The 18,628-nt window shown below is 46.4% G+C and overlaps 1 long non-coding RNA gene across 1 annotated transcript; it reads right to left on the bottom strand.

Annotated features, from left to right (window-relative positions):
• Positions 1-329: 329 nt before the first annotated feature.
• On the bottom strand, positions 330-7,277 carry LOC115091754. The gene is made up of 2 exons (XR_003856808.1): positions 6,829-7,277; positions 330-2,849 (listed from the first exon to the last, which is right to left on the bottom strand). It is a non-coding gene; the product is annotated as an uncharacterized LOC115091754 (long non-coding RNA).
• Positions 7,278-18,628: the final 11,351 nt, after the last annotated feature.

Genomic DNA, 18,628 nt, shown 5'->3' with positions numbered 1-18,628 from the left:
CTGAAAACGGTTCTGTGAGACAAGATAATAGGGTGTATGAGTTATCAAAAGCAGGTCTGAGAGGCAAAAGAAAGATTGCTGGAAAGAGAAATTGGTAGACTGGAGGCATTGCGAAAAGGAATGGTGCTAAAAGGATTTGGAAGCAATTAGTGGCATGAGACACAAGTTGGAGCTGTTACAGACTGATATAATAGAGTGATGTGTTTTATGCGACAGAAATTTTACGAACATGGAACAAAGCAGGTAAATTTCTTGTAAACCTGCTGAATGTTGTTAAAAAACCCACCTGATAGGTGAAATAGTTTATAAGAACAACTCTGATTCTCTGATTCAACGTTTAACTAATAAGCTTTATTTACTCATACACTATTAATATACAAAACATATTAATATCAAAGCACAGCAAAAGAAAAGGGTGGTGCACAGATACTTACATGATTAGAGCTCAGCGCTGGCTTTGTAACAGCTACAGAATCCCTGCCCGCTTTTACTATCTATCAGCATTGCTTATATAGGTCAAAAATAAAAAAGTCAGCTAATTATCTGAAGTCTGCTCGCATGTTTTCATACCACTCAATTTTACGCTGTCTGCCTACAGGCAGCTGTTGTTTGTCTCCCCTTATCTTATTGCCCTCCTTGCATTCTTTCCCACAGACTATCTCCTGTCCCATCCTGGTTTTATACTTTGTTGATTCTCCGGCGTTTGTGAATTACTGCAAAAACAGTTTTATGGCTTTCTTCCTTGGCATCTGGAATTCAAGGTCCCCTGGTTCGTGTTCAGAGACTTGCTGGTATTTTTCCATACCAGCAGTATGTTCAGTAATGATGGAAAGGCCGGGATTGGAACCCGGGCATAATCAACAATCCTCCCTTGAACCAGAGGGGCCTCTGGTTCACACTGGTATTCATGTCTTCACACAGGGGACATAACAATGTGAGGGCCGTTCTTCTCAGTCTGGGGACGATGCTATAATACCTCCCTTTTAAACTACTCTTGCTCCCATCAGCCCTTCTATCTTTGACCTTGGTTGTGGTATGTGTCATGCGAGCAGTATTCAGATTAATATTGCTGTAGGCCTGTGGTCTAAACCATCTTTGTAACGAAACAATTAAACTAGGTATACATTGTATAAAACAGCCTACACCAACTAAAATGATCAGAAAGGTTAAGACATATTGACAAGCTGTTCTAATCCATTCAATCGGGAATATGGACCATATATTGTCCCACATATTGGACCAGTAATGGATTTTAATATCTTGTGCATACTTATGTAATTGGACAATTTGATTTTCAATCCAAATCGGTGCTGCAATAATAAAAAATCAATAGCACCACGATTGCTAATGATAGCATTGCGGAGGGTAGCTTGTTCCAGGTTCAATAACGCTAATGCCGTAGAAGTAGTATTAATAGATCTTGCCAATGCACAAGCGAGGTTTGTGACCTCAATGTCAGCATGTATAGCTAGAGCGGGTACACTGATTAAAGTTAATGCTAATGCTAGTGATTCTTGTTTAGTAAATAATGAAACATTTCCATCACATGTGGATTCTAATGTGGACAAATCACGTGTCTGTCGATGCTTGGAATCTAATAGTTGTGGTTTCTGGGGTAACAGGTATGATACGGTGTAGGAGTCAGTTTAACATAGCGGGGCGACTGGTCATCAAAGAATTCGTGACTTAAGGAATGAAGATGTTCAGCTACAAATAACATGTGTTGTAATTCATGAGAGGCAGTGCGCTAATCTATATTTATATAGGTCAAAACAATATGTAACTGAACATGCATGAAACGCCGGTCCTCTCAGGACTAGCAAACAGAAAAACAGATCAGATTTGCAAGAAAAAGCTCCTTCTGAGTAATGGGTCAGCATATCCTTATCAATACCTAAGCCCCATCTAAACTTCATGGCCCTGGAGTTTAACTGACACAGAGATCTGCCCAATTTAAAACAGTAGCAAGGCGTGCCTGTGGCCTGCCAGGAGTGTCCACAGTGAGTGGTCTCAGTATCCGGAATCTTCTGTCATCCCTTGCGATCTCCATTCTTCTTGTTGTATGTGGTTGGCCTCTCTGACTTCTGGGGGACACCCAGCTCATCAGGATAGATATATAGGCCACCTTTCATTGATTATCCAGCATCAGGCCTACTGCGCTCAGTATAGCCTGCGTCCACATGTGCAGTTATTTGGGTGCCTCTCCACCCCTCGATGAAGTATGGTCCTAGGTCCTCGCTCAACAGCATCTCCCACTGGCAGGATACAGCCTGCTAATCTCATTCTCTTTTAGGTATCTGGAACAGTTAAACTCAGGTGTAGCACATAGTCCCCCACCCCCTGGTGGTGCTAAAAAAGAAAACAACAAAAATTACTGTTTCAAAAATCTAGTCTAGGTCTTTCTAAAAAAATTATTGTCTGAACCATTAACACAGAGAAGAGCAACTACAGAGCAATAAAATTGCATCAATTCAAACAGTATTATTAATGTGAGAATCAAAATAGTAACAAGCACAAGTAACAGTGTGACTAGGTACTACTGAGTGTATCACAATCATATTTCATCATAATTATCAGTTATTACATTTCAAAGAGATATACATATTACTTAAAAACATTGTCTAAGTAAGGCCACCCCCACGGAACAAGGAAATTCTGAGCACTTCAGTCCATAAAATGAAAGATTCAAGGTATCTTCTGTGGCAAAGGGTGGGATGACTTCAAGTTATGAGGTCAATGACAAATGAAGTGTATATGTCTTGCAGCACAGCACTCTGGAAGCTGTCCTCGAAGTACAGCCGCTGCACTCCCAGCACTAATTCAGATGTTTGTGTGTATGGATTTAATACCTGATAGAAGATGAATAAAATCAAAATTAAGTAAACAAGAAACTCTACAATAAACATCAATAACTTCTCATATGCAATAATCCCTATATACACTATTCATATGGATATCCAATATTATTTTATTATAATTCAAAGAAACAGCTACATAATATTTAATCCCTTCTTTGTTTCCCACTTTTCTATAAAGTAACACAATATTCAGACAAAAGCAACCCAGATGCTTAGACATCCTTTCATGCAAACTGTGACACATCCATTCATTGCACAAAAGACAAACAACAATTAACACATATTGTGAGCTCAAAAATCAAATCAAAAAGTAAAGTTAAACCAGAACAAAACTGGAAAATGTTTGAATTGGCCAGGGTAAAACAAAAATCAGAATTCTGTTTAAAAGTGGAAAAGAAAATAACCTGGAAAAATCTGGAAAAAATAAAAATATCAGTCTCACTTCTTTCATGGCAGGAAGGTTATCGTCCTGGAAAATAAAATCTGGCATACAACAAAATCATTATAAGAATGATTACAGTCAAATTATTTCATATTTCTGTTGAGCCTCAAGGAGGCGCTACTACAAGGCACTCTAACTGGGCCTCGGTCTTAGCAGGAACAGCTTTCTTCTTTGCCTTCGGAGCCACTGTGGAATAATATCAATTTTAGTTAGTCAGCAGGAACTCTGAGCTACAAGGATATCTCTGTTTTTATTGCTGAAGAGAAGAAAAAACAAAACAAAACCTGTAGTTCTGTGAAACATAATAAAAGCAATTGGAATTTGCAAGGAAAAGCTTGTGGGGTTGCTAGACCCCCCTTTAAGCCTGCTCAGCTTTTTTAAAGATTTGCTGACAGTGTCCACGGGGGAAGGCCCCCCTCCTTGGCGTGGAGAAGTACGGACAGCAGCACTTGAACCTTTCATGATGGAAAAGTACCGTTATCTTGGTACGCTAGGCCTTGGGCTGGAGACAGCTCTCCTACAGACTGCAGCTGTGCCGACTCAAAATTATGTTTTTGTAGTAGGAAAGACAAATACATTCCATTCACTTGGGTAAAACTATACTAGAATATCCTCTAGAACATTATTTAAAACATTTTGTCCATAAAACTTCAGCAGTGACTGCTTCACTTAAATGACGTCAGAAGCTATTGTTATTCAGTGCACTTTTCTACAGTCAGGAAACTGTCTTCATGTAAGTTCAGAGGCAACATATATTGAACACAAACAGAACATATAATGATAGAGAACCACAAACAGAAAACAATGATCGAACATTGAAGTTCAAATAGTAGGCCTTTTAAAAGTAAAAACAAAAATCTTTGGATCCAAAAGTAAGCAAAAAGCAGAATTTTTAAAACAGATCTGTTCAGAGAAAAAAAACAAAATCTAGGAGAAAGAAAAACCCTCAGCTTCCTGTACGGCAGCTTTTATTCTTGTAAGTCTGTAAAAGAAAAATCTCACATACAACGAGAGGTTAATTGTAATTACATTACAAAGTATTAAACAGCGAGCTATAAGTAAAATCTGTAAAATCTTTTAGCTAAATCTATAGCTGCACAATTAAAATATTACGAACTAAAACATTAGGTTATCAGCTGAGGCCACATGCCGGGAAGGGAAGGTAAATACTGAATGTAAAATCCAGGGGTTTGTGACAATTTTGTCCTGTATGTTCTTTTCTCAATAACAAATGCCACAAAACTTCTAACTAATCCTGTTACAGATGTACGCAATGGCGGATTTTCACTCCCCCCTCTTCTGGATCATTTGCTCCTCTGTTCGCAGTGGTGTTTATATTAATCAGAGATGAATTTGGTTGTATGGTGTTCCCAAAGGATTTCTAAGTCTCACTTAAATCAGTCTTACACTGCTCATAGCGTCGTATATCTTTTGCCAAATGGGCAGGACAAAAATATTTGTTTTCTCCAGTTTTTAGCCAATCTTAACAATAGTCATGTCAGAACTGTGCTCATGTTTTTGAGCATTGTGGCATGGATATAATTCAAACTTATATCCTATATCACCTAAGGATTTCGTCTGCTAAGGACACCTTCTGTTATCACATAATGCTAAACTTAAATACACACAGAATATTCTATAACAATAGATTTCAATTAGGCACTATTCTGCTTTCTGCAATTTACAAAAACAATTCTGACCACAGGCCAGACCTTCCCAGTGTAAACAAATCAGTCCTTCACAGTAAAAGACCAAAGAATACACAGACACACATGAAAAGCTCATATAAAACTGTCACCATTGATTTTCAGTATTCCTATAGCATTTTATATGATATCTTCTCCCATCCCGGGACATCCAGGAAATCACTATACTAATTTGCTTTCATTTTCTGCAGCTCGCTGCACTTCCTGCCACCACTGGTTATATATCCCCGTTATCTTTATAGAGCTGCAACTGACATTGCCGCCTTAAGATCTCCAGTGCTCCTCGGGCCGCGGCTAGTTGCTACTGCAACGCTTTAACCCTCAATTCCTTAAGTCAGCCTTCCTATGTCTAGTAAGAAATAGTAAGAAATATCTATCCCCGCCGGATGATGCATGTTAGCTCTGTCCCTGCAACTATGGAAACCCGGTGGGGGAAGGGAAAAACAAACTCCAGACAATTATATCCATCCTCTTGTGGGGTTCTATACGCCCAGTTGCCTATCACAATGTTCACATATTACACCCCACTCATTGACCAGCAGTAAGTCACATCTTCCCAGATGGGAATTACTGCTAGGGCTTTCTCCTCTGCCCCTTCAAGTTCTTTTCTGCCCGTCTTCTGTTCTTTCTTAGGCAGACTGCACACAGTACTAAACATACACACCATGATAAGAGATATACAATAACGAAAATATAGCTTTATTTACAGTACACATACTTCATTTCCCGTAGTTATCAACGGGAAAATTCCTGCGCCACCCATCAGTGCACAGTGAGGCTCCAAGTTCACACCGGAGAACTCCGAACCTTTAATTACTGGGACCTTGTAGCTTCGTTACAATATCTACAGCACAGAGTAGGGAGTTCCGATTCCATCCTGGGATTTTAACATCCACAGGAGTAACAGGTTCGGATGGCTGGTTTTGAAATAAAGCCATCACACCGGAGTGAGGTAGGTGAGGAGTGAGGTAGGTGAGAATACGGTAAAAGTAAAATAATATGTCTATTGATATACTATCCTAATAATTCTAAGTATTAAAGGTATACAGTGTTAAGTACTAAAATATACAATTCTAAGCATATACAGGTCTAAGCACTAAAGTATATACAGTTCTAAGTATTGAAAGGTAGTAACATATGCAAAATAGACACGAAAAATATATACACGCTAATAGCAAACCACACAGTAAGTATAAGAAAAATATTACTGCAATCTTTTTTACAGTATTGCAACCCTGGGTACCCACAAGAAAAAATAACAATTGCTGCAGCGTGAAAACCTTATGGCGCCTTTTCTCAAAACTATCCCCACAGTTCACCCAGGACTCAGACACCGCTGAAAACGTGAACTAAAACAGGCTCTGCGATTCACACAGGACTCAGCTTTTAACCAAGAACGTGAAACGACAACAATTACCACGATCCACTCAGGACCCAGCCTATGCTGGGAACGTGAATCTAAAACCTCACAGGTGCACCTTTCATCATGATTCACCCAGGACCTGGCTTTAAACTGATTCCCCGGGCCAAGCTGATCATTCGAGGCCCTAGGGGAATCGCCAAGGAACGTGAATCTTCTATGCCTTACTAGAAACAATCAGAGTTGCCCCTACAAACATATATGGACGATTGCCCGTTGTCCTCACACGGGGCACCAATTGTTAAAAAACCCACCTGATAGGTGAAATAGTTTATAAGAACAACTCTGATTCTCTGAATCAACGTTTAACTAATAAGCTTTATTTACTCATACACTATTAATATACAAAACATATTAATATCAAAGCACAGCAAAAGAAAAGGGTGGTGCACAGATACTTACATGATTAGAGCTCAGCGCTGGCTTTGTAACAGCTACAGAATCCCTGCCCGCTTTTACTATCTATCAGCATTGCTTATATAGGTCAAAAATAAAAAAGTCAGCTAATTATCTGAAGTCTGCTCGCATGTTTTCATACCACTCAATTTTACGCTGTCTGCCTACAGGCAGCTGTTGTTTGTCTCCCCTTATCTTATTGCCCTCCTTGCATTCTTTCCCACAGACTATCTCCTGCCCCATCCTGGTTTTATACTTTGTTGATTCTCCGGCGTTTGTGAATTACTGCAAAAACAGTTTTATGGCTTTCTTCCTTGGCATCTGGAATTCAAGGTCCCCTGGTTCGTGTTCAGAGACTTGCTGGTATTTTTCCATACCAGCAGTATGTTCAGTAATGATGGAAAGGCCGGGATTGGAACCCGGGCATAATCAACAATGTGTATGAAGAATGTAATTTTAAAATATCTGCAACATTTTCTATACATTGTGACAATGTGCTTCTAAGAAACCAGTTCTGGCTAGTTTACTCTCTTGTGAAACAAAGAACATCCTGTTTTGGCACGAAAAGGAGCCACCACCCCCAAGGCTGGACCTGATTGGATTAGGAATAACAAGTCCTATTGGTAACCGGAAACAAGAAACACACCCAGGAATGTTGCTGGTGCATTCTGATTGGACACAAGGAAAGGTTTAAAAAGTTGTGCACCCAGCAAGAAAGCTGAGTAGCTTTGGAGTTTACGCTGTTGCTGTATACCACCTTGCTACTCCAGGGAACAAATTATCTTTTTTTTCTTCTCTTTTATTTATTTTTGTTCCTCTCTTTGTCTTTTTGTTTTTTCATTAATAAAACTTGCTTTCTAGATATCAACTGACTACAGCCTCATTACTCAGATCTACACTGCTTAAGAAAAGAATCAGAGGTATAGTAACTACAAATATCAGGATAGCATATGGGTAGCGGTTGGGAAATTTTAAGATTAAGCAAGCCTTCCCATAGCACCCACTCACCCCAGATCATCCCCAGAACCCGATACACCCCACCAACAGCCATGGTATACAAGTTTTTTGTTGTTAACCCTTACCCCTACTACTTCCTGTCAACTACCCCCATCCCTGGGTTAAAATCCACTGTTTCAGTTTCCTATCTCCAAACTAACTCTATAATTTGATCTGTATCTCTTATGCACAGTTTTCCTCTTTCGTTTTAAAAATTGTTCGTTTTCAACAAATGTTATTATGTAACTTCATTTTCACCGTTCCATCGTTTCAATGTAAACCGATGTGATGTGTATACGAAAGTCGGTATATAAAAATTTATAAATAAATAAATAAATTGTAAAGCGCCAAATCAGGCACCTCTATTCCTCCCGTTCTCTAGCGTTCCTTCAGCCAGGAGAGGGGAATCCTGTATTTCCCACCCTGCCAAATAAAGCGCCGGAGAGTTTCCTTCAACAACTGGATGATGTTGCGCTTTAACAAGACTGGCAAATTTTGCAAGACATATAGCACGTCACATTTTTAACCAGCACTCTATCACGCTCTTCTACTGAGGATGGTATCACTTTTGCATCCCATCTGCGTTTGTTGGCTGATTGGTGCTTCTCGGCTTCCTGAGTAGCTAATTTATAAGCATACTTTTTGCCTCTGACGTAACTCTCTCACATACTGGTGATGGGTCTTAGCATTGTGGCCCACTGGACTGATGCCAAAGCATAAGTCTACTGGAAGCCGTGGTTCTCTCCCAAACATGAGAAAGAATGGAGAAGTTCCAGTGCTGTCATTGCGAGTACAACTATAGGTGTACACAAGTGGGTGAACATGCTTTCTTCAGTGTTCTTTATGCTTATCTTCTAATGTACCCAGCATATCTATGAAGGTTCTATTGAAGCGTTCCACTGGATTACTCCAAGGATGGTATGGAGTGGTTCTGGATTTTGTTCCTGTTATTTTGCATTGCTCCAAGATGAGTTCAGATTCAAAAATTGGCTCCTTCGTCACTATGGATTCGTTTTGGAAATCCATAGTGGCAGATGAAATTTTCCCACAAGGTAACAGCAACAGATCTTGCAGTTTGATCTCTAGTGGGATAAGCTTGAGCATACTTAGTAAAATGATCTGTGACTACTAGGATATTTTGTGTGTCCTTGTCATCGGCCCCAGCATGAGAAAATCAATGCAAACTAGATCCATGGGAGCATAAGCTTTTATGTTTACCAAGGGACCTGCCTTTTCTACTCTAGCTTTTCTCTGCACGCATCTTTTGCAGATCTTCACCCACTGCTCCACTCCCTCTGCCATTCTTGGCCAATAAAATCATGCATGTGCTAAACCCAAAGTTCGTTCACAGCCCAAGTTGTTATGGAACCCTGCCCACAGGTCCCCCCGCGAGCAGGCACTGCTCACCTTTCCTTCATGCTGCCTTTTGCTTGACGCGGCTGGTGCCTCCAGAGTCAGGCCTCCTGCGCGGCTGGAGCCGCAGACTTGCCTTCCCCTGCGGCCCAGAGGCCGCCCCTGGTATTCGTCTTCACCGCAGCCGGAGCCGCGGACTTTCAGCATCCTCTTCACGGCTGGAAGCCGCCGCCGATGTCATCTCCTCTTCGAGGAACGGAGGCCGCATCCCCAGGCTCGATTGGCAGCTGGAGCCACCCCCGGGGCTTCCTGCAGCGGCTGGAGCCGCTGCTGTCATCGAGGCCTGCTTCTCTGGCCAGCCCTGCCTTCTGCGTGGAAGACGTCGGTGCAGGCCGCTGTCCGCGGTCCTGCACAAGCTCCTGCTTCCTTCCCTAGGCGCGCAGGTTAAAGGGGCACTTAGAGAAGATAAGGCCATCGTGGATAGACTGATAAAATGATAGACTCATAAAATGGAGAGCAGCAATAAAGATACTGGAAACTGTGTGCGTTCCAACTCAATTGTAATGGTAGGTTGTAAAAGTCAATTAATGGTTCTTTATAAGAACATAAGAACATAAGAAAATGCCATACTGGGTCAGACCAAGGGTCCATCAAGCCCAGCATCCTGGTTCTTTACAGCTCTTAATGATGAGAGTTCACATTTATTCTTACAAGGTAAAATTCAGTTAATTTGTGACCTTACTCTTCTAGTAAAAGTCTTCAGAATTTTTAAGCCAAGTCCTTCCTTGTTTGTACTCCCCAGGTAATTTAATCCTCAAATTCTTTCCATTGTCAATAATTAGAAAATGTATGCCAAATGATTATCAGACTGAAAAGTCCCAGTGTTCATACCTCCCCTACAGTCTTCTCCATTCTCCTCTCCTCTATTGATAGTACAAGGGTGGCACTATATTCCCCCCTCTATGCACAGACGTTTCTCAAATGAGTCAGTAGCCAAAACTCTCAAACAATACTTCCCAGCTCCCTCTCACTGATGATGCATGTGTGTCCATTCCTCCTCGTTAAAAAAACTTCTCCTCGGGTCCTATATAGGCCAAAGATACATCTTCTTCTTGACAACAACAATATGAGTCCCTGGGCCCTACGGTTCTCAGGCAATAGAAACACAGATGGGAAAATCTTACTCAAAAGAGAAACCAAATAAGAGAGAGGATGGGTGTAAAACCATAAAATACTCATCCATAGATTATCTGAAATTGATCTCACAGGTTCCACTTTAAAATGGTTCACATCATATCTCAAAAATAGAACTTTTCAGGTAAACATTAACTCCACTAAATCTGAAATAATACCGCTTGATACAGGTGTGCCTCAAGGCTCTTCTCTTTCAGCTACTCTTTTCAATATTTATCTACTTCCATTATATCAACTTCTTTCCAGTCTTGGTCTAACATACTACGTCTATGCCGAAGACATACAGATCCTCATTCCTATCCCAGATACAATTGAACAAACTAAGTGAAATGTATCTTAACATTATTAAACAGCTATTAATTCACATGAGACTCAGCATTAACCTTGATAAAACTGAATTTATTTTAATGGAATGGAAGATATCGCTTTCAAATGTAAACTATAGCATGCAGCTAGAGAAAATTTCAATCAAACTCAGTGATAAAGTTAGAGATCTAGGTATATGGATCAACTCCGAGCTAAATCTTAAAAAACACATTTCAATAAAGATTAAGGACGGTTTTAATAAACTTTTAATGCTTAGGCGTCTCAAACCACTTTTAAATTACGATTTTAGAACAATTTTACAATCACTTATTTTAACTGGTATAAACTACTGTGTTACGCGCCCCGTCCGCACCCGGCCCGCACACGGGCCTGCTCTCCTCATTGGTTCCTCTGCAGGCCAAGGGTTGGCCTCCCCAGCGGCAGCCGCGAACTCCTCCAGGCCTCAGTGTCCGGCGGCAGCAGTCGCTAGGCCTTCCACTGTGCGCCAGGCCTCACGCCGGAGTTCGACATCTCCAGTGGTGTTGGCCATGCCCCTACATGCGCGCGCTCCGCTCGGTCTTTTGTAGGGCCAGGGGCGGGTCTTAGCTCCGCGGCACGCCCTGATTGAATGCTCAATATAAGGAAGTTCCTGCCTGCACTTCCTTGCCTTGGCAATCGGGTCGGCATTGTATTGTGTGCTAGATTGTCACTGCGTCCTAAGCCTTGTTCCAGCCTCGTTCCAGCCTTGTTCCAGTCTCGTGCCAGCCTTGTTCCAGGATCCTACTGTTCCCGCCTTGTTCCTGCATCCTAGTGTTTCAGCATCCCTCTGTTCCTGCGTCTCTCTGTTTGTCTCCCAGGTAGTACCCTCGGACTGTCTCTCCTGTACTGACCTCAGCCTGTTCCTTGACCTTCCTTGATTGAAATTTTCTCTAGCTGCATGCTATAGTTTACATTTGAAAGCGATATCTTCCATTCCATTAAAATAAATTCAGTTTTATCAAGGTTAATGCTGAGTCTCATGTGAATTAATAGCTGTTTAATAATGTTAAGATACATTTCACTTAGTTTGTTCAATTGTATCTGGGATAGGAATGAGGATCTGTATGTCTTCGGCATAGACGTAGTATGTTAGACCAAGACTGGAAAGAAGTTGATATAATGGAAGTAGATAAATATTGAAAAGAGTCCCCTATGAGGAAAGACTAAAGAGATTAGGACTTTTCAGCTTGGAGAAGAGACGACTGAGGGGGGATATGATAGAGGTGTTTAAAATCATGAGAGGTCTAGAACGGGTAGATGTGAATCGGTTATTTACTCTTTCGGATAGTAGAAGGACTAGGGGACACTCCATGAAGTTAGCATGGGGCACATTTAAAACTAATCGGAGAAAGTTCTTTTTTACTCAACGCACAATTAAACTCTGGAATTTGTTGCCAGAGAATGTGGTTCGTGCAGGTAGTATAGCTGTGTTTAAAAAAGGATTGGATAAGTTCTTGGAGGAGAAGTCCATTACCTGCTATTAAGTTCACTTAGAGAATAGCCACTGCCATTAGCAATGGTTACATGGAATAGACTTAGTTTTTGGGTACTTGCCAGGTTCTTATGGCCTGGATTGGCCACTGTTGGAAACAGGATGCTGGGCTTGATGGACCCTTGGTCTGACCCAGTATGGCATTTTCTTATGTTCTTATGTTCTTATGTTCCTGACTGCTGCCTGCATCCTGACCTCTGCCTGCCTTGTGACCTCATCTAACCTCCGGAACCTGACTGCCTTGTTGACCACTCCTCGGACTGATCCCCGGATTCTGTCCTCTGCCTGATTGACCACGTCTCCTGATTCTGGCTCTGTTCCTTGCCTTGTCCTTGCCTACGCTGTTCTGGTCCTCCCTGCTCCATCTGACCTGCAGTCTCGAATCCGACCACGCTCCCTTGCTGTCCATGGGCATGCCTGTCTACCACCTCTCCAGGAGACCCTGCAAGGCCTACCTAAGTCCAAGCGGCCCGGGTCCCTACAGGCTCCACCTGGGGGGACCTCGGGCTTCCAGTGGTGAAGCTCATCCAAGCCTCTGTCTCCTCCAGTGCTCTGCTCCCTGGGGGCAGGTGCTTCCTGGTCCCTACCAGGGAGCCATTCTCCCCTGCCCCAGGACAAGGGTCCACCCCCGAGCGCAACAGGTTGCCAAGGCCATGGAATCGGCAGAGTCTCCCACCTCCAGGGCCCTACTGGGTTTGGCCGCCACAGTCCAAGAACATCGCATGGCTTTGGAATCCTAGCCTCTTCAGTGGAAGAGTTTCCTTCACAGCTGCGAGATACAGCCCTGGCCAATCCCGTGGGCCTATCGGCCTCTATGCTACAATACCCAAAGCATCATTGGCACTCCCTGCACCTCCTCGATATAATGGGGACCCACGTTTCTGTCGTGGCTTCCTCAATCAGTGCTTCATGCAATTTGCACTGCAACCCTCCTTGTTCCTGAAGGAGATCACCAACGTGACCTTCATCCTTTCCCACCTGGAAGGGAAGGCTCTTGCATGGACCTCTCCCCTATGGGAATGCTCTGATCCCATAATTTCCAAGTTATCCGAGTTTGTTACTCTTTTCAAACAGACTTTCAGAGACCCAGGCTGCCAAGCTATAGCCAGCCATGATCTACTCCACCTGTGTCGAGGGTCACGGACCCTCTCTGAGTATACGGTGGAGTTCAGGACCCTGGCTATTGAGCTCGAGTGGCAAGAAGATTGTCTACGAGCCATCTTCCTAGATGGACTCTCCAGCACTCTCAAAGATGAACTCTCCATCTGTGAGACTCCCACATCTCTAGAGGACCTGATTTCCCTCACCGGGAAGATCAACAATCGTCTCGGTAAAGGTGCCTAGAAGTAAAGGCTTCCCGCTCTCCAGCACCGTGTCCCACGCATGTCCAGAGTCCTCCAGCCAAGACTCCAGCACCACCGCTTTCTTTCGTGGTGGAACCTATGGAGGTGGACCGTGGGCGACTATCTCCGACCGAACATCTCTGTCGGAGGAAGGAGGGTCTTTGCCTTTACTGTGGCACTTCCGGACATCTTTGGCAGTCCTGTTGCGATCCCGGGTCGGCCCCAGGACCGCCACTCACCTCCTCACCGAGCCCGGCCCGCCTCCACCACCGTTCGGCCTGCACAGGCCTCTGACGCCGTGCTCCCGCTCCGGAGGAGCAGCCGGCGTCCTCCCGTGGCTGGCCCCGCCCCCTAGCCGCGCGCGCGCGCTAGGCCTCCTGATTTAAAGGGGCCAGCGCGGGAAAACGCTGCTTCCCTTCAGATGACGTCAGACGCTGTAGGGCTATTTAAGCCCTGCAGCTAGAGCCATTCCCTGCCTTGCAACGAGGTTCCTCAGGGCTCCCTGATGTCTAGTTGCTGCGTTCCTGAATTGATTGTCTCCTCTGACCCGGCTTGCTTCCTGACTCTTCTTCAGCCTTCTCCACTGGTTCCGGCATCGTTATCTGACCCCTGGCTTGACCTGTTTCCGTCTTCGACTCCGCACTTGTCTCTCCCTTGGTTCTGGTTGTTCCTCTGTCTCCTGGCTCTGACCCGGCTCTGCTATACGACTCCGCCTTTTGCCTCTCCCTTGGATTACGACTCGTCTTGCCTACAGGACCCTGCCTCGGACCTCCACGGCTCTTCGGTTCCTTATCTGCTGGCCCCGAAGATTCTCCTAAGTCCCAGCGGCCGGGCCCCTACGGGTGCCTCCTGGGGGGGCTCCGGCTTCCAGGGCGAATCTCCAAAAGTCCCAGCGGCCGGACTCCTACGAGCTCCTCTCGGGGGAGTACCGGTCTCCAGGGTGAAGACCTTTGAGCTACAGGGCCAACGCCGTCCACTCCTCATTCCATTACCGTGCCCTCGGTCGCATAGGGCTCCACCGTGGTCCATTGTCCAGCCGTCCACGAGTCCGTCAAGCCGCCTCCCAGTCGGGACACTTGCTGTGACCCTTCACAGCGCTCCATCTCCAGTCCTGACTGGCCCAAGGGTCCACGAAGCTAACAGATTGCAAGGCCATGGACCCGGCGGATCTCGCAGGTCTGAAAACTATTCCGGGCATTGCCCAGAAGCTACAGCAGCAACAGATCTGCCTCGACACCCTGATGTCGACAGTACAGCGCTTAGCAGATCGCGTCGAGGGGGTCTCCGCCGCCAGCCCTGCGGCATCAACCTCCCAGACCAGCCCCGGATCCACCGTTCCAGTACAGATGCCTGCTCCATCCCGGTATTCGGGGGACGTGAAGTCATATCGGGGTTTACTCAACCAGTGCTATATCCGGTTCAACCTGCTGCCGGCACAGTTTCCTACCGATCACGTCAAGACAAGCTACATCATCTCCCTCTTGGATGGGAGGCCCTTGGCGTGGGCTTCGTCCCTCTGGGAACGCCAGGATTCCCGTTTAGCCAACCTAGTTCAGTTTGTCAAATCCTTCCGAAGAGTCTTCGACGAGCCGTCTCACGCTTCCACGGCCGCCTCAGAACTGCTCCAGCTACGACAGGGGAACCGGGCCCTGGAGGAGTATGCCATGGAGTTTCAGACCCTTGCCACGGAATTGGCTTGGGGAGCCGACAGTTTGCACGGAATATTCCTGGAGGGGCTTTCTCCACGACTCCAGGACGAACTGGCAGCCCGAGACCTTCCGGATGATCTCCATTAGCTCATCGAGCTGGCCGGTCGGGTAGATCGATGCATCCAGCATCGGTTCTGGGAGCAAAGATCCACCCAGGGACAGACCATCCATAGGACCACACCCCCTCGTGTCCGACCCTCACCTCCCGCTCCAACTACCGCTCAGGGGGAAGAACCCATGCAGTTGGGCCGGGGGCCTCTTTCTCCAGAAGAGCGGAAGCGGCGCCGCTCCCAGGGCTTATGTCTCTACAGCGGTGGTAAGGGCCATTTTCTGGCCCGCTGTACCGAGCACCCGGGAAACGCCCGAACCTAGAGTCTAGCGGGGAGTTGATTCTAGGCAATACCTCATTTAACTCCCCATGTACCGTCCCGGTAAGACTGTGTCTCCCGGAGGGGGGCTTCGACACCTTAGCCCTGCTCGACTCCGGGTCCGGGGGGAATTTTATCCTCCGAGATCTGGTACAGCAGCTTCAGCTCGAGATCCAGCCCCTGGAGCCACCCGTACGAGTGTCTTCCATTCAGGGGACCCCACTTCCTGGGACCATCTCCACCCGAACTCGCCCTCTCAAGCTCCAGGTCGGTGTCCTCCATTCTGAAGAGATCTCGTTCCTCATCCTAGAGAAGTCCATCCACCCAGTCATCTTAGGACTACCGTGGCTGAGAAAACACTCGCCGGTGATAAACTGGGATTCTCTTCAGATCACGTCCTGGGGTCCTACATGCTTCCGTCAGTGCCTTCCCGCTCGCTCTCCGCCAACGCTTCCTCTTCTAGCAGCTCCGCTAGCAGTACCTTCGCAGTACCATGCCTTCCGGGACGTCTTCTCTAAAGAGAAGGCCGAACTACTCCCCAAGCATCGGCCCTTCGACTGCGCTATTAACCTGTTGCCAGGTACCATGCCACCCCACGGACGAGTATACCCGCTATCCCTTCCAGAGACCCAGGCCATGTCCACGTATATCAAGGAAAACCTGGAGCGGGAGTTCATCAGACCGTCGAATTCCCCGGCTGGGGCCGGGTTCTTCTTCGTGGGGAAAAAGGATGGGTCCCTTCGACCTTGTATCGACTACCGTGGCCTGAACCGCATTACCCGACGTGATCGCTACCCATTGCCCTTGATTCCCGAACTCCTGGATCGTCTTCAAGGGGCCCGAATATTTACCAAGCTGGACCTCAGAGGGGCTTACAATCTGGTACGAATCCGTCCGGGGACGAGTGGAAGACCGCCTTCAATACTAGAGACGGCCATTATGAGTACCTTGTCATGCCATTTGGACTCTGTAATGCCCCAGCTGTGTTCCAAAATCTTATGAATGAGGTACTCCGCGACCTGCTGTATTCCTCTGTAATCGTTTACCTCGATGATGTGTTAATATACTCTCGGGATCTTGAGTCTCATCACCAACATGTTCGCCAGGTACTTCTGAAACTGAGGGAGAATCGGTTGTACGCCAAATTGGAGAAATGCCAATTTGAACAAGAATCTCTACCCTTCCTGGGGTACATCGTCTCTTCCGCCGGCTTCCGTATGGACCCAGACAAGGTCGCCGCCATAGAAAACTGGCCGCAACCACTGGGAGTTAAAGCGCTTCAACGCTTCTTGGGCTTCGCCAATTTCTACCGCCAGTTTATCCCGCACTACTCCAACCTGGTAGCCCCATTGACGGCCCTTACCCGGAAGGGCGCCGACGCCCGAAACTGGACCCCCACTGCCGTACAAGCCTTCCAGGCTCTCAAGAAGGCCTTTCTACAGGATATCTGCCTCCGCCATCCTGATCCTCAGAGCCAATTTATCGTAGAGGTCGACGCCTCCGACGTGGCGGTGGGGGCTGTGCTTGCCCAACTTTCCAAGAATGGTAAATCCCGGCCCTGCTCATACTTCTCACGGAAGTTTTCCCCCGCAGAGAGGAATTACAGTATCGGGGACAAGGAATTACTTGCCATCAAATTAGCCTTCGAGGAATGGCGCCAATGGCTGGAGGGAGCCCAGCATCCTATCATAGTCTACACAGATCACAAGAATCTGGAATATTTATGTCACGCCCAGAGGCTCAACCCCCGGCAGGCGCACTGGTCCCTCTTCTTCAGCCAGTTTAATTTCTCCCTCCACTATAGGCCAGCAGCTAAGAATGTTAGGGCGGACGCCCTCTCCCGTGCTACGGAGACTAATGATGCCATCGAACCTCCTCGATACATCCTGGACCCGGCTAAGGTTCGGTTAGCCGCCTCAGAAGTTGGACCCGCGGGGAAGACGGTCGTTCCTGCTCGCTCTAGGAGGAGGGTGTTAGCATGGGCTCACGACTCACTGACGGCCGGGCATCCAGGGATTGCCCGGACCCTAGAGCTCTTGACGGAGTTCTATTGGTGGCCACGGGTCAAGGAGGACGTCCGTCTTTACGTACAGTCATGCCCTACATGCGCACAACAGAAACCTCCACCAGGCCGCCCCTGGGGCCTCCTCCAACCGCTCCCCATCCCAACAGAGCCATGGACCCACGTGTCCACGGATTTTATTGTGGAATTGCCCCCATTAGAGGGAAAAACCGTGATCTGGGTCACGGTTGACCGGTTCTCAAAAATGGCACATTTTGTGCCTCTCGCGAAACTGCCCACGGCCCCTGAACTGGCCGAGCTATTTATCCAGCATATCTTCCGACTACATGGGTTGCCCTTGCACATTACGTCTGACCGGGTTCCTCAATTTACGGCAAAGTACTGGAGGGCTCTCTGTAAAAAATTTGGAGTACAGCTGGATCTGACCACGGCTTTTCACCCTCAGAGCAATGGCCAAGTTGAACTACCAACCGTACTCTGAAGGCCTTTCTCCGAGCCTTCGTAGGAGATCTGCAAGACAACTGGGTCGCCCTTTTACCCTGGGCTGAGTTCTCTTACAACCGCCACAAACACTCCGCCACCTTACAGTCCCCGTTCCAGTTGGTCTATGGGAAGGTTCCCAAGCCTCCCCTGCCTTTGCCATTGACGGTCTCTTCTCCGGCAGCGCAGTTAACGGCTAGACAAATTCATCACCTTTGGCACTCCACTCAGGAGAAACTTCGCCGAACAGCCGCCCGGTTTAAAGAATATGCGGATAGAGCTCGGCGGCCTGCTCCAGTTTTCCTACCCGGGACTAAGGTATGGTTAAGTACCAAGAACATTCAGCTGCGAACTCCTTCCATGAGGCTAGCACCCCGATATATCGGCCCCTTCATCGTGGCCAAACGTGTTGGGGCGGTGTCCTACCGCTTACGCCTACCCTCTACTCTTAGAATACATGACGTCTTTCACGTTTCCCTGCTCAAGCCAGTGGTTCTTTCCCG

This window comes from Rhinatrema bivittatum, chromosome 5, assembly GCF_901001135.1.
Source record: "Rhinatrema bivittatum chromosome 5, aRhiBiv1.1, whole genome shotgun sequence".
NCBI lineage: Eukaryota > Metazoa > Chordata > Amphibia > Gymnophiona > Rhinatrematidae > Rhinatrema > Rhinatrema bivittatum.
Note: the sequence above shows the minus strand (reverse complement) of the source record. Positions and strands in the feature narration are given on the sequence as shown.